The sequence below is a fragment of the Bombyx mori genome, chromosome 23 (assembly GCF_030269925.1).
Source record: "Bombyx mori chromosome 23, ASM3026992v2".
Taxonomy (NCBI): Eukaryota; Metazoa; Arthropoda; class Insecta; order Lepidoptera; family Bombycidae; genus Bombyx; species Bombyx mori.
This window is the reverse complement of record NC_085129.1, coordinates 20,862,826-20,877,326: the sequence shown is the minus strand read 5'-3', so window position 1 is coordinate 20,877,326 and position 14,501 is coordinate 20,862,826. Positions and strand designations below refer to the sequence as shown.

At 37.0% G+C, this 14,501-nt stretch overlaps 1 protein-coding gene and 1 non-coding gene across 3 annotated transcripts in view; one reads left to right on the top strand and one right to left on the bottom strand.

Annotated features, from left to right (window-relative positions):
- LOC101744406 (putative fatty acyl-CoA reductase CG5065) overlaps positions 1 to 13,960 on the bottom strand; it is a 39,435-nt gene extending 25,475 nt beyond the window's left edge. Inside the window, exon 1 of one of the 2 annotated variants that reach the window (XM_062675423.1) lies at positions 13,602 to 13,960. The gene's annotated coding sequence lies outside the window, so the exon portion shown is untranslated. Of the gene's footprint in view, positions 1 to 10,959; positions 11,170 to 13,601 lie in introns of those variants that run through there. The other variant, XM_012690238.4, reaches the window with a different exon arrangement.
- TRNAE-UUC (transfer RNA glutamic acid (anticodon UUC)) lies at positions 6,941 to 7,012 on the top strand. The gene has a single exon. It is a non-coding gene; the product is annotated as a tRNA-Glu (tRNA).
- Positions 13,961 to 14,501: the final 541 nt, after the last annotated feature.

Sequence of the window (14,501 nt, the reverse complement as noted above, 5' to 3'; positions counted from 1 at the left end):
AGCCAATGTGCCGCCGACCAGCGTAATGAGCGAAAATATTCATGCACTTCATTTTTGCCAGGTAATATAAAATTGTACTGTCGTAAAATTTTGGTTTGCGTTATTATTATCGCCTAATTTCAAACTTTCTATATTTTAATTAAATTCAAATTTATCTATCTCTGATAATGTGTAACAGTTTTTAAGATCGCCAAATTGTTTAAATAGTTATCTTGATAAATGTTAAAAATCATACCATGGGGTTAGTTGTAACAAAATCTCGGGGCTTGTTGTAACGTGTTACAACAGTCTAGAAAAAACTTTTTCGTCATCGAAGATTAGACCTATACGAAAGGCGATACCAAGAAAAACTAATACAAATAGCAGACGCAAAATATGAGGAAAAGATAAAGAAAAAACAGAAAAAATATGACAATATTAAAGAAAAAGGTAAAGGAAAAGGGAAGGGGAAAGGCAAAGGTAAATCAAACAAAAACAAAAAATAAAACCGGACTGGACAGAGTTAAAAAAAAGATTTTATGATCAGATTCAGAATCTGAATCAGAAGAGTGGTATTGTCTGGTATGTGGTGAAGCTTACACAGATTCAAATAAAGAAGATGGGGTCGAGTGTATCATTTGTAAGATGTGGGTACTTGTAGGATGTGTTACAGAAGACACTATATCTTTTATTTGTATTAATTGTAGCTCAGATGAAGACTGAATTCAATTATAATAAACCCCAAAAAATGTTGATTCTTATATAAGTGCAATACTTTGTTAGATAGATATTAATAATTTAATTATGTACTTACTGTAATTTAAAAGCGCTATGATGATTATAAGTAGTGTTTAACTAAATAAAACTGTTAATTACTTAATTTTTAGGTGTAAATTGCTTAAAAAGTGTATATAAGTTGATTTTTGATAACAAGTACAAAATACCTACTTTAGAAAGATGTCAATTTTGTTAAAAATAAACAAAGAATTGTCGTTACTACTTGCCCCGGTAGACGTTACAACTTGCCCCAAGCACGAGGTAAGTTGTAACACCGCACTTCTTCTAGAAAAAAAAATATTGTAAAATAATGACCAATAGTTATGTTATTATTTTTACTTGATTTGGTAGAGGAAGAGTTACGGCATTCATCTATTTTTATTTAATAGCATATTAATCAATGAATCTCAAGATATATTAGTTTTCATGAAAACTGTTACAACAAGCCCCTCGCTCCCCTACTCATTTGTGATTCTTTATTACGACGTAATGAAACCGAACCATTTTTGAAGAAGCTGATAACTGGTGATGAAAAGTGGATCACGTACGAAAAGAACATGCGAAAAAGGTCGTGGTCAAAGGCCAGTCAGGCTTCACAGACTGGCGAAACCCGGGTTAGCTCGCAACAAGGTGAGGCTGTGTGTGTGGTGGGATTGGAAGGGCATTATTCATTATGAGTTGTTACCACCAGGCAGGACCATCGACTCTGAACTCTACTGCGAACAACTGATAAGATTAAGCAAGAAGTTGAGAGAAAGCGGCCGGGATTAAAGAAGGGGTGTGGTTTTTCATCATGATAACGCTAGACCTCACACATTTTTAGTCACTCAGCAAAAAGTAAGAGAGCTGGGAGGTGTTAATGCATTCGCCGTATAGCCCTGACCTTGCACCTTCAGATTCCCACCTGTTTCGGTCTCTTCAGAATTCTTTAAGCAGTGTCAGATTAACATCACGAGAGGACTGCCAAAACCAATTGTCACGGTATTTTGATCAGAAGCCCCAAAATTTCTATAGCAATGGAATCATGTGACCTACAAGATGGCAAAAAGTTATCGAACAAAATGGTTCCTACATACTTTAGTTAAATGTAAATAAAAATATTAAAAAATGTTGTGAATTTTCTTAAAAAATGCGAAGAAACTTTTTCCCCAACCTTATATAAATCTACAGTGGTCTTTACGGATGTTCCGTTATAACTACTGAAACATGCATCCGATTGATTTGAAACTTGGTATCCATGTAGAAAATACACGTACTTAATTAAAATACATAATATACTTTAAAAAAAAACATAATGGATAGGCTCTAATATTTATATGAGCGTTGGACTCCCTAATAATAATGACAATAAAAAAATAATGTTAATTTTAAATGCCCAGCGAAGCGAGCGAGTACGGCTAGTTGATTTATAAAATGTTATTACGTCAAAATGGCCGATAAATAAACATACATATTATGTATACGTCTTGTAAAAACTGAAGTGATACAGAAAATTATAATTTGAAAAGAATTATAATTTGCGTAATTACTGGTGACACGACTTCTTGTGAGTTCTGCCTATTTCTACAGTGAAAAGCAGTAACGCGCTGCGGTTTGAAGGGTGGGGCAGCCGTTGTAACTATACTTGGGGCCTTAGAACTTATATCTCAAGGTGGATGGCGCATTTACGTTGTAGATGTCTATGGGCTCCAGTAGCTACTTAACACCAGGTGGGATGTAAGTTCGTCCACCCATCTAGGCAATAAAAAACAAGAAGAATTTCATAAAGCTAGTTTGTCTTGGAAAATTAGCCAAATCGGTCCAACCGTTCTCGAGTTTTAGCGAGACTAACGAACAGCAATTCATTTTTATATAAATATAGATTATTTTTATGTTTTTATTTTTTTCTAACTACGCCCTATTCGAGGCTATTCCAACTACGCCCGGATGTGTAGGTGAACTCATGAGCTCAACCTGAGAGAATTTTCTAACACTAGCCCCAGCAAGAGCAGTGCTTCGCTGAATTTACTAAGGTAAAAGCTCCTAATACGGCGGTAGTCAAAATCGCTTCCTATTACGGTGGTATTTCTATTTTCGACATTTATTCTTGTTTTATTCAGTTTAAGCTCACCAAAACGGAATCTATTTATTCTAAATCTATTACTTCATAACATAACTGACATTTTCAAGTGTAGCATATAAACAACACTACAAGATCTATCAGTTTGTAGCACGGCATCAACGTGAGAGGAGTTTCCATACAAACGCGGAACAAAAAAATAAGTACACTAATATTTAGAAACTAAGTTTTTTGTATTAATAAGTCGTTCAACTTTGTTAATGTGTTATTTGTAGCATTTTCCTACTATTATACTTACTTTTTAAATAGCTTGTTTCATATATGTAACTCATTTTTTACTCAAAAAATCAGAAACAAAATACCGCCGTAATACGGTACGAATTTTATAGATTAATCCTAATACGGTGGTATAACTCCGAAATAGGAAATATACTGGGCATATTTAATTGTTTATAACTTTCAATTTATTAAGTTATTGAATTAGTTCCAAGTTTAGTTGGAATAATTATTAATCTTGTAAATTAGAAACCATATTCTGCGGTATGTATTATTCATTAAAAATCTACGTTAAATATGAAAACTGTCGAGTGCAAAATGTTGGTTTCTTAGAAGGGGTAAAAATAGGAAGGTGTATTTTAATTAATCACAAATCATTTATTTTGTATAACTGTTGACTTGAGTTTTACACATCTGGGCCAAAAAACTGTTATCGTTTGATTAAGTATTTACATTCTTTGTTTATCGAAATTTTGATGGGTCAGAATTAGGATTAAAAAAATACGAGTAGTTTTCCTATTACGGTGGTAGTTATTTCCAGGTAACTCTGTGTTAGGTTCTATGATCTCCTATTACGGTCATATTCATAGAACATAAAATTACAAGTTTTAGGATTCCATAGAAATAATAGAAAGGTTATTTATACTTATTTTACACAAAAAGATAATACAATAAAAACAGATTTAAAGAATGTCTAAATACTATGTACAAAGGCGAGCTTAACTCTTCATGAGTTTTCTTCCAGCAAACCATTAGCAGAGAGAAATACGATGTATAAGAGGGGAATAGTGTACAAGTGAAAGGTTATTAAAATATATTAAATACAGTGGATTTCATTAATAACGACCTCGGTTATAGCGACGTCAAACTTATGTCCCTTGAATTTAAAGCATATTTTCGTAAGAAATTCATTCGGTAAGAGCGACTTTGGATACTATAGCGTCAATTTCGGGTATAGCGATTTGTTTTTATGAACCATTTATGACAGATTCCCAGAAATCCCGTACAGATATTTCTATTGAGTCGGTAAAGGCACAAAGACTCATTCATAAAACTATTAAACTTTCTTATCTTTTGTTTACATTCACAGATGACCATCTGTGAAACATTCACAGATGGTCAAGCAAATGCTTTGTTTGTTTGTTCCTAAGCAGTCCTCAATAAATTTACCATTAAGTAATTCTATTTTGTTCATCTTAAATATGTATAGCTCTATTCAAACAGCAGTGGCAGCGGCCGCCGCATCAGCCACCGAACATTTTTATCCTTTCAAGCGATACTGATCTATAAAACAATGTAGATAAAGTTTAAAATTCTTTCAAAGCTGAAAGTGCTCTTCGCACCTTTTTTTTCTCCTACCAATGCTGATAGCCTTGGCAGGCTATTTCAGCTTCCCCTTGACGTGTAGATGATCTCATGGGGCTCAAACCGGGAGTGTTGCTAACACTGACCCTACGAAGAGCAGTGCTTCGAAGAATCTACCACTGGATCGGAAACGCGACCAACTAAGAAGATCCGGTGAGAAACTCAGTGGGCTGCGTCTATAGGTTGATTTCTTCTTCGAGTTCTTCATTGCAAGCGACGGGTTCGGCGAGGACGGTAACCGGTGCTTGAGGTACCTAAAACACCGTTAATGGATCGGGAAGATCCGTAATGACGTGCTTAGGGCGACGTCGACTGTTTACCATTCGGTCCACAAGATCGGGTAGGCCTTCACATCGCTGTCGGCCGTTGCCACCGATGTCTGAATTGAGCCGAAAACTTCACTTACCTTAAGTTTACCATTAAGTTTAAATCTAAAAAACCTTAGTTACTCCTTATATCATCAGCTATCTATTAGTGAAAGTCTCGTCAAAATCGGTCTAGTCGTTCCAGAGATTAGCCGGAACAAACAGACAGACAGACAAAAATTGTAAAAAATGTTATTTTGGTGTATGTACCGTATATATATTTATATGCATGTGGTAAAAAGCGGTTATTTCAATATTACAAACAGACACTCCAATTTTATTTATGTGTATACATTCGAAATTCTCTAGAATTCTCATGTTAAAATACAATCCAAATCACTTTTAAACGCGGTAAAAATGTACTCTTCTTTCCGAGCCGACCTGTGTGAATGCACTGTTATACTTACTAGATACATTTGTATTATAAATTTCATTAAAAGTGGTCAATTAATGCAAAACTTACAATTTAAGTTCTTCACATTTATATTATTTACTTAATAAATATTATATGTTCGGAACTTAATAAATATAATTTCTGACCCTCTGTATTAGGAACCGTCTACCGCAGTAATAGGCTCTTACCTCAATCATACCTCCGTATTAGGGAAAATCGACCCGGCTATTTAAAACATTTTTTTAAATAAGTAATTTCTAGAAAAGAAACATAGACTCAACAGTAATACGAAATTTAAATTCCATTTTTGACGATGAAAATTTTTTCCATCTTTAGAAATACTTATAAATGCTTATTTTTCTTTCTTACTTTCAAATTTTGCGAAATACCTCCGTAATAGGTGCTTTTACCTTACCGGATGGGAATCGCGACCCGCCGAGAAGACCCGGCGAGAAACTCAGTGGGTTTTTGTTATTCTATCAAGCGATACTTACAAAGTGAAAGGCAACATGTGTTAGCGGTAAGATAATATCATTTAAAACGTAATGTTATAGACATTAATCGTAACCACGTAAACGCAGAATTCGTTCGAATTTAAGAGCACATAATGGCTATTTATGAAACAAATTGATCGTTGTGAAATTATGTTAATCTTTTGCTATTAACTTTGTTTTTATGGAAGGTAATAACATCCCGAGTAGTTGACGTGGTCACGACGCTAGTGCAATGTCTTCGTGTAAAGTGGAATATGGATGAGTTCAGCTGAAGCACAGCTACCAGGGTCCGATAGTCATGACAAATTACTGGTGGTAGGACCTCTTGTGAGTCCGCCCGGGTAGGTACCACCAACCTGCCTATTACAGCCGTGAAGCAGTAATGCAACGCCACGCTTCTTTTTTACAATAAAATCATTTTTTCTTACACTATTTTTAATTCAAATTTATTATAATTTATTTTTTATTTTTAGTTGGAGTTTCTATAACAGCGTAGTTCAAAGTGGATGCGTCAGGAGGATGAACAGGGTTGGTTTTCAGTCATCTCCGTTCCCCTTTTGGTTTAAGGCTAGGTACGTGGATACGATAGGATGGATGGTGGTAGGACCTCTTGTGAGTCCGCGCGGGTGGGTACCACCACCCTGCCTATTTCTGCCGTGAAGCCGTAATGCGTTTTGGTTTGTAGGGTGGGCCAGCCGCTGTAACTATACTTGAGACCTTAGAACTTATATTTATTTATTTATTTATTTAATAAGTTGCACCAACAAAGTGATCATCAATACAAAACATTGACAAATTGACAAAAGTTCATGGCAGATGTCACCTCAATTATAGGTGCAATCGACATTACATTAACATCAAAAATAAAATATACAGCTAAGAATTGGATACATTTCATTCATTGCTTAAGATTAATTTAATTGGGAGATGATCAAATATCTCAAGGTGTGTGGCGCATTTACGTCGTAGCTGTCTATGGGCTCCAGTAACCACTTAACACCAGGTCGGCTGTGAGCTCGTCCACCCGTCTAAGCAATAAAAAAAAATTCGCTATACAGTTTGTCTTAAACCACAACTCTGTGTAATACAATAAATAATTCTCATGTGAATTGCGTATCAATAAAGCAATTGTTTCTATAAAGGTTTTCGCAAGTCAATGGATTCGTTTCGTGACGCATTGACGCAATTTGCTTGTAGCGAGAGTGCTCTGTGTGTTTATTAGCGCGCATTGTCCCGTATGGTCTAGTGGCTAGGATACCTGGCTTTCACCCAGGAGGCTCGGGATCGATTCCCGGTACGGGAAATCTTTTGCAGCCCACTGAGTTTCTCGCCGGATCTTCTCAGTGGGTCGCGTTTCCGATCCGGTGGTAGGCTCTGCGAAGCACTGCTCTTGCTAGGGCCAGTGTTAGCAACACACCGGTTTGAGCCCCGTGAGCTCACCTACACACGTTAGGCCGAAGCTGAAATAGCCTCTAAAGGATATCATAGCATAGGCAAAAAAAAAAGCGCGAGTTCATTAACGTTCTCGATCGCGTAAAAGTTAACTCGAATTTTTATGGAGTTGAGGTTTTGTAATTGCTACGCGCTGGGGTTCGGGATAAATAAAATGTTCTACCAAAGTACAACTTAAAACTGTATTCAACCCTTTAAACATTTCAGAAACACTTTAAAATTCTCAATTCGCTTCTTCCGCTTCGCTTCAGTCAGTTCAGAGTAGTTCGGATTACTAATTAACTCTGTGCCATCTCTGCAACGCTTTTTTAGCTGATACCGCATCCCTAGAATTATCGAGAACATTCCACACATTTCGAGTATTGTGTTTCCGCCATCTGACAATAGATGGCGTTGTACTTCTCGAGCGTTCTAGTTCGACTATTCGGCGATAGATGGCGTTACTCTTACCGGCGTAACTTTATTATTCTGAAGGAGCTCGGTACCAGTACAAGTTTGTCCGCTATTAGCTTCCAACGTATTCTCGCGTATTTCGGCCACATCGCTCGTAGAGGCTCCTGATAGCTTAGAGAAGCTGATGGTATTTGGTCAGGTTGACGGGAGAAGATCACTCGGACGCTCACCTACCCGCTGGTCTGATCTGCTAAAGACGCTCACCGGCCTGCCAATGCCGAGCCAATGCCATATAATTATTTACATTTACGAATAGTGTGTATGTAAAATTAGGATTGTGGCGCAAAAAAATAAAACTATTCCACTGTATAAACTTCTTTTCTAAAATCTTCTTATTAAAAATCTACTGACACATTTTACGGCTTGCTCATTCAATCGCCATCTTCCTTTTCTCTGTCATTCTCTTTTCCCTTTCTTACCGTTTCCTCTCAGTCAATTCAAAGGAACGTTAGCTCCTTTCTGCTATTTTTATACGTTCCGTTCTGACCAATCATACATGTCTTTGTATTTTTGTGTACATATTTTTTTTATTGCCCGTGTAGGCAGACGAGCATACGGGCCATCTGATGGTGAGTGGTTACCGTCGCCCATGGACTTCAGCAATGCCAAGGGCAGAGCCAAGCCGCTGCCTACCGTTAAGTACTCTCCACAAGCCTCGTTTGAAGAAGGACATGTCATAGCGCTCGGGAAACACCGTGGAGGGGAGCCCATTCCATAGCCGGGTGGTACGTGGCAAAAAAGATCTCTAGAAACGCACTGTGGATGAACGCAGTGGCTTCAGATAGTATGGATTAACTCTACTCCGGTGGCGGACGGTGCAATGGTAAAAACGAGATGATGGTATTAAAATATATAAATATATTTTTGTTTGAGCGATTAATATATATCTGAATGTACCTACTCTAATTTACATAAGTTTGGTTGACTCGTGGAGAATTTCTTAAGCATTAAGTCCGCCAATGTAGATAGATACGTGGATTGTAATAAATAAATGAAACTCGAAATGACATCACATCGTCAGACCGTTTGGATATTTTAACTAATCACATGCCCTAAATGACAAGTTCGCTTTATTTGAAACCAGAACACGTCGCTAATCACCGTCCTACAATTAACTATTCGACTAATCATTTGCTTCTAGAACTTACAATACTGACGAGCAGTAATGCGTTTCGGTTTGAAGGGTGAGGCAGCCGTTGTAACTATACTGAGACCTTAGAACTTATATCTCAAGGCGGGTGGCATTTATGTTATAGATGTTTATGGGTTCCAGTAATCACTTAACACCAGGTGGGCTGTGAGCTCAATAATCGATAAATTAAAAAAACAGTTTACTTAGCGCGAGTTGTTTAACGTTCGCGATACCGTAAAAGTTAACTCAAATTAGTATGGAGTTGAAATGTTTGCCTACGTTTGCCGTCAGGGGCGCTGTTTATTGCATGTTATTAGACGAGCATACGGCCCACCTGATGGTGAGTGGTCACCGTCCCTCATGGACTACAGCAATGTCAGTGGCAGAGCCCAGCCGCTGCCTACCGTTTGCTATGATACTACTATATACGTTTAATCTATATGTTAATACGTGAAGCAAAAACTTTATATCCCTTTTTACGAAAATTGCGCGGACGGAGGAGTATGAAATTTTCCACACTTATAGAGAATAAAGAGAAGAAGTGCACAATGCTAATTTTTTTTTTAAATAATGCATAAAAGATACATTAAATCAATAAAGAAAACATTACACACACTACATACCATGTATTTGACGCACACACGCATGCATACTATTTATTGTCAAACTTTTGTTCTTGACGTCTGTTGTCAAATTGAGAATAGATCAAATATTGTTTGTCTTTATTAATATTTTTTTATAGAGTAGCCTTGGCGAAATTTGTGATTATAGAAGTATAAAATACGATCATAATAGTGTACAAACTTGCAACTCCAATTAATTATAGTCGAATTTCGACTACTGCGGGACCTCTAGTTACTATAATTACATTTTTTTTTATTTATTTCTACGACATTAGATCATTTAACAAGTCTAAGCAATAAAAAAAAGAATAAAAAATTAAGAGGCTTTTTTATTAATGAATGTATTAAATTTTGTAGCATATTTATTTTGTAGCTTCAATTTTATTTTGGATTCGACCTCTAGACGATATGTAAGGACGATTAGTTAATAACTTTAAAGTAAAAACAATATAATCGGTAGAGATCTACATGTTTTTTTTCTTATTGCTTAGATGGGTGGACGAACTCACGGCCCACCTGATGTTAAGTGGTTACCGGAGCCCATAGACATCTACAACGTAAATGCGCCACCCACCTTGAGATATGAGTTCTAAGGTCTCAGTATAGTTACAACGGCTGCCCCACCTTTCAAACTGAAACTTTTTTTTTTTTTTTTAAACTGAAACGCATTACTACTTCACGGCAGAAATAGGCGGGGTGGTGGTACCTACACGTGGGGACTCACAATAGGTCCTACCACCAGTAATAATTGAATCAGGGTTCTACATCGTGCCCGTTAGCACGACCTGTGAAATATTTACTTAAATAATAGATTACTACTAATATTTTAACTTTATTGACTGCTTCATTTATTCTGTGATGGTTAAACAAATTTAATAGTAATCGTTAAGTGGGTAATTTTGGAAAGGAAAATGCCAAGATATTTAAGTTTATCAGTAAAATTGAGATACTTTAAATAGCATTTACTAGTTAAGACCCCACGAAATTTTTGCAACTCAACACGAGAGCCAAAAAATTTAAAATTTGAAAAAAAAAAAAAATAACAAAAAAAAATTCTTCAGATGTTTTAACGTGGTAAATATTATTGAAGTTCAATTAAAAACATCGAACCGTTGCTGCTAATGGCAAATAAAATGGTATTTTAATTACAACAAAGATAAATATAGTGTGCTAAGCGAGATGTCGTTTAAAAGAAATTGGCTTTTCTCTCTTCGTTAAATAACAAAATGTTTCAGCGTAATTAACCTCAACAAGTACCATTAATTTGATGATTCGCATCAATAACGGCAGGCAGCGGCTCGGCTCTGCCCCTGGCATTGCTGAAGACCATGGGCGACGGTAACCACTCACCAACAGTTGGGCCGTATGCTCGTCTGCCTATTAGTGCAATAAAAATAAATAAATAAAAGTAACTGATGATGATACAACAATATAGCTACCTTCGTATCTTGGGTAGGACGAAAACAATAACTTATTTATTTATCATCGACATACCTTTAAAATCGTGTTCTTTCAGTGTTCACTAAGCTAAATTTTCTATTAAATAAACCGAACCTTATATCCGTAACGTAACTTATAAAATAAACTCACCCTTAAGTTTTTTTTAATACGAACGGCAAATATGAATTAGGAGTTGTCGTCACACAAATATTTCACTTATTTCAAACACAAAACGTGCGACCCGCTTAGAGATTCGCGTCGGAATGATCGTATGGAATTATTAGACGTATATCGGATCGTTCAATTCAAGGCATTGTCCACGGTGCAGTTGTGTATTTTATAGGCGTATAGCTTCCGCTCGCGACTGCGTCCGCGTGGAATAGTTACTTTGGCATAACGCTAAATTTTACCCGCCTCCTCATATACGTAGAAAGTGAGAATATTTTTAATACCCTTTTAATAGCTTCAGACGTATATGTATGTTAGTATGTAACGTAATCTTTGAACATGATTTTGACCCCCTTCAAAACGTCGGATTAACCCGTAAAGGACCGACGACAATTCAATATTTAAAAAAATATTGAAAAAATTTAAATTAGACTACAAAATGAAAAATAAATAATAGCTTAAAAAACTAACAAATCTTTTTATAGAAAATCCACGCTTTTTTTACAATAAAATAATTTTTTTCTTACAATATTTTTTATTCAAATTTATTAAAATTTATTTTCTATTTTTAAGTTGGTTTTTCTATAAAAGCGTATTACGATAGTATTTTTTAACTATTATTTATTTTTAATTTTTAGTTGAATATCAATTTTTTCAAATATTTTCTTTCGTTTTTTTTTACAATATTGAATTGAATTTAAATAAGGCTGTCAAACCAATAGTGTTTATGACTTTAATCAGATCGCTTTTGTGAACTTTTTTAATTTGCAAGGGTAACTAACGGTTGGCACGGCAATCTTTCCAACTAGAAGAGGAGGGCGGAGGAAAATTGGGCACGTGAAAGAAGTGAAACTTCTTTTGCGGTGTGTATTATTGCAATTTTCTTCATTTTTCATCCTTAAATTAAATCACTCTTGTAATAGGGAACGCTGTGTATAAGAAAAACGACCTAGCTCGCTTAGTCCTGTCCCTCTCTCCACGGTCGAGTGGTTTGCGAGACGCTTTCATACACGGTCTTGCGGACCAAATGGTAAACAGTTGACGTCGCCCTAAACACATCATTTCGGATCCTCCAGATCCAATATCGGTGCTTTTAGGTACCTCAAGCACAGGTTATCGTGCTCCTTAAACCCATTGCTTGCGACGAAGGGCTCGGCAAGTAAATTAACCCTCAGACGCAGCCCACTGTGTTTCTCAGCGGATTTTCTCAGCGGATCGCGTTTCCGACCAGTGGTAGATTTTGCGAAGCACGGCTCTTGCTAAGGCCAGTATTGCAACACTCCCGGCTTGAGCCCCGTGAGCTCACCTACACGTCAAGGATAAGCTGAAATAGCCTCTCAATTCTATCAACATAGGTAGGAAAAAAGAAAAAAAAACTTGTCATAAAAAAAAAAACTGGATACGATATTCTGATCAAAATAAAACAATAAACCTTACAAATTCAATAACGTATTTTTGAGGTGAACGTAAATTGAATGAGTAAGCGATAAATTATATTTTCCGTCAATTAATTATGAATTATGAATTTGATAAATATTTCCATAGGCCGAGCGGATATGCGCATAATTATAGCTGAACGAGGGCATAGGTTCTTTGAGTTTCAATGAATGACTAAACAAACTTCAATAAGTTTTTGTTATATTTCTTTTATAACATAGATAGGTGGACGAGCTTACAGCCCACCTGGAGTTGAGTGATCACCGGAGCCCATAGACATCTACCACGTAAACACGCCACACACCTTGAGATATTAGTTCTGAGGTCTTAGTATAATTACAAGGGCTGTCTCACCCTTCAAACCGGAACGCATTACTGCTTCATGGCAGAAATAAGCAGAGCGGTGGTACCTACCCGTGCGGACTCACAAGACGTCTTGCCACCAGGTTTTTTTTCCTACCTATGCTGATAGCCTTGAGAGGCTATTTCAGCTTCACCCTAACGTGTGTAGGTGAGCTCACGGGTCTCTAACCGAAGTGTTGCTAGCACTGGCCCTAGCCAGAGCCGTGCTTCGCAGAGCCTACCACCGGATCGGAAACGCGACCCACAGAGAAGATCCGGCGAGGAATAAGGTCTCAGTATAGTTACAACGGCTGTCCCACTTTTCAAACAGAAACGCATCACTGCTTCACGGCAGAAATAAGCAGGGCGGTGGTAGCTACCCGTGCGAACTCACAAGAGGTCTTACCACCAGTAAAAAATTTGCGGACAACCGTGGCCTTTTTAAACTCGAGTGGTCAGGATGTGAGGGGATTTGGGCTTCATCATCAGTCAGGTACGCTCGCCTGCCCTCGAACGCAACGAAAAACCGCAATTGTATAAACGAATTTAAATAATTATTAGCTTAATTAAAAATACAATTATTTAAGAATGTTCATATCAATTTCATTAGACACGTCCGGATACACGGTAGTTTGGTTCCGCGTTATAGGAAACGCGTTATCGGAGTATTCTCGCACAACGCGCTCGTATGAGACCCCACATAACGCGTTATGTACAAATATATAATAATATAATGATATTGGGTACTTCAGAATAAATAAACAATGAAAGGCTTAATTGCGTTTTCTGTTATATGCATAATAAGAAAACAACTTTGCTGTGCAACTGTGCTTTTAGGTACCTACCTCAAGCACCGGTCACCGTCCTCGCCGAACCCGTCGCTTGCGACGAAAGGCTCGACGAGTAAATTAATCCATAGACACAGCCCACTGAGTTTCTCGCCGGATCTTCTCAATGGGTAGCGTTTCCGATCCGGTCGTAGATTTTGCGAAGCACGGCTCTTGCTAGATCCGGTGTTAGCAACACCTCCGGTTTGAGTCCCGTGAGCTCATCTACATGTTAGGGCGAAGCTGAAATAGCCTCTCAAGGCTATCAGCATACATAGAAAAAAAAACGACTGTCCTTTTGTCTCGCGAACCAGCAATTTCCTAGCAAACTGATTGCCACGAAGAATCCCGTACTCAACGATAGAAATCTTTAATTATTTTCTAATACAAGAATCGTTTAATAATCTTAACAGTTAAATAAGAAATCGTGACTACACTATGAACAAACACGGATCAGTAGGTAATTCTAGTTTTAATGTACATTCAAAGTGAGGCTATTAAATAAGTTTTATTGTAATATTGTGGCGGGTAGCCATCAAACAACGCAATATGATTGACAGATGCCTGAATCTCGCTGACGACATTTTCAAGATAAAGCGCATATAGGTAGTTTTGCAATTACAGCACAAGAGCGCATTATGCGGCATAATGCTCAACGTTGAATGTTCCAACTACAGCAACGCTTCGCACAATCGAGCACTCTCATAAGTACCTACTGCTCTCGCGTGATACTCGCAATCGATACCGACTCAGTGACAGAAAATTGACAAGTGTTTTTTCTTTATGTTGGCATTGATCGAAATTTTGTTTATATTATCGCTAGTAATATTATTTAATGTTGAAAAAAATTGCAAGGCTTTCGTTTCGTCGTAGTTTCTTAGTAATAATCAATGTTAATTAAAACTGTGCTAACTTAGC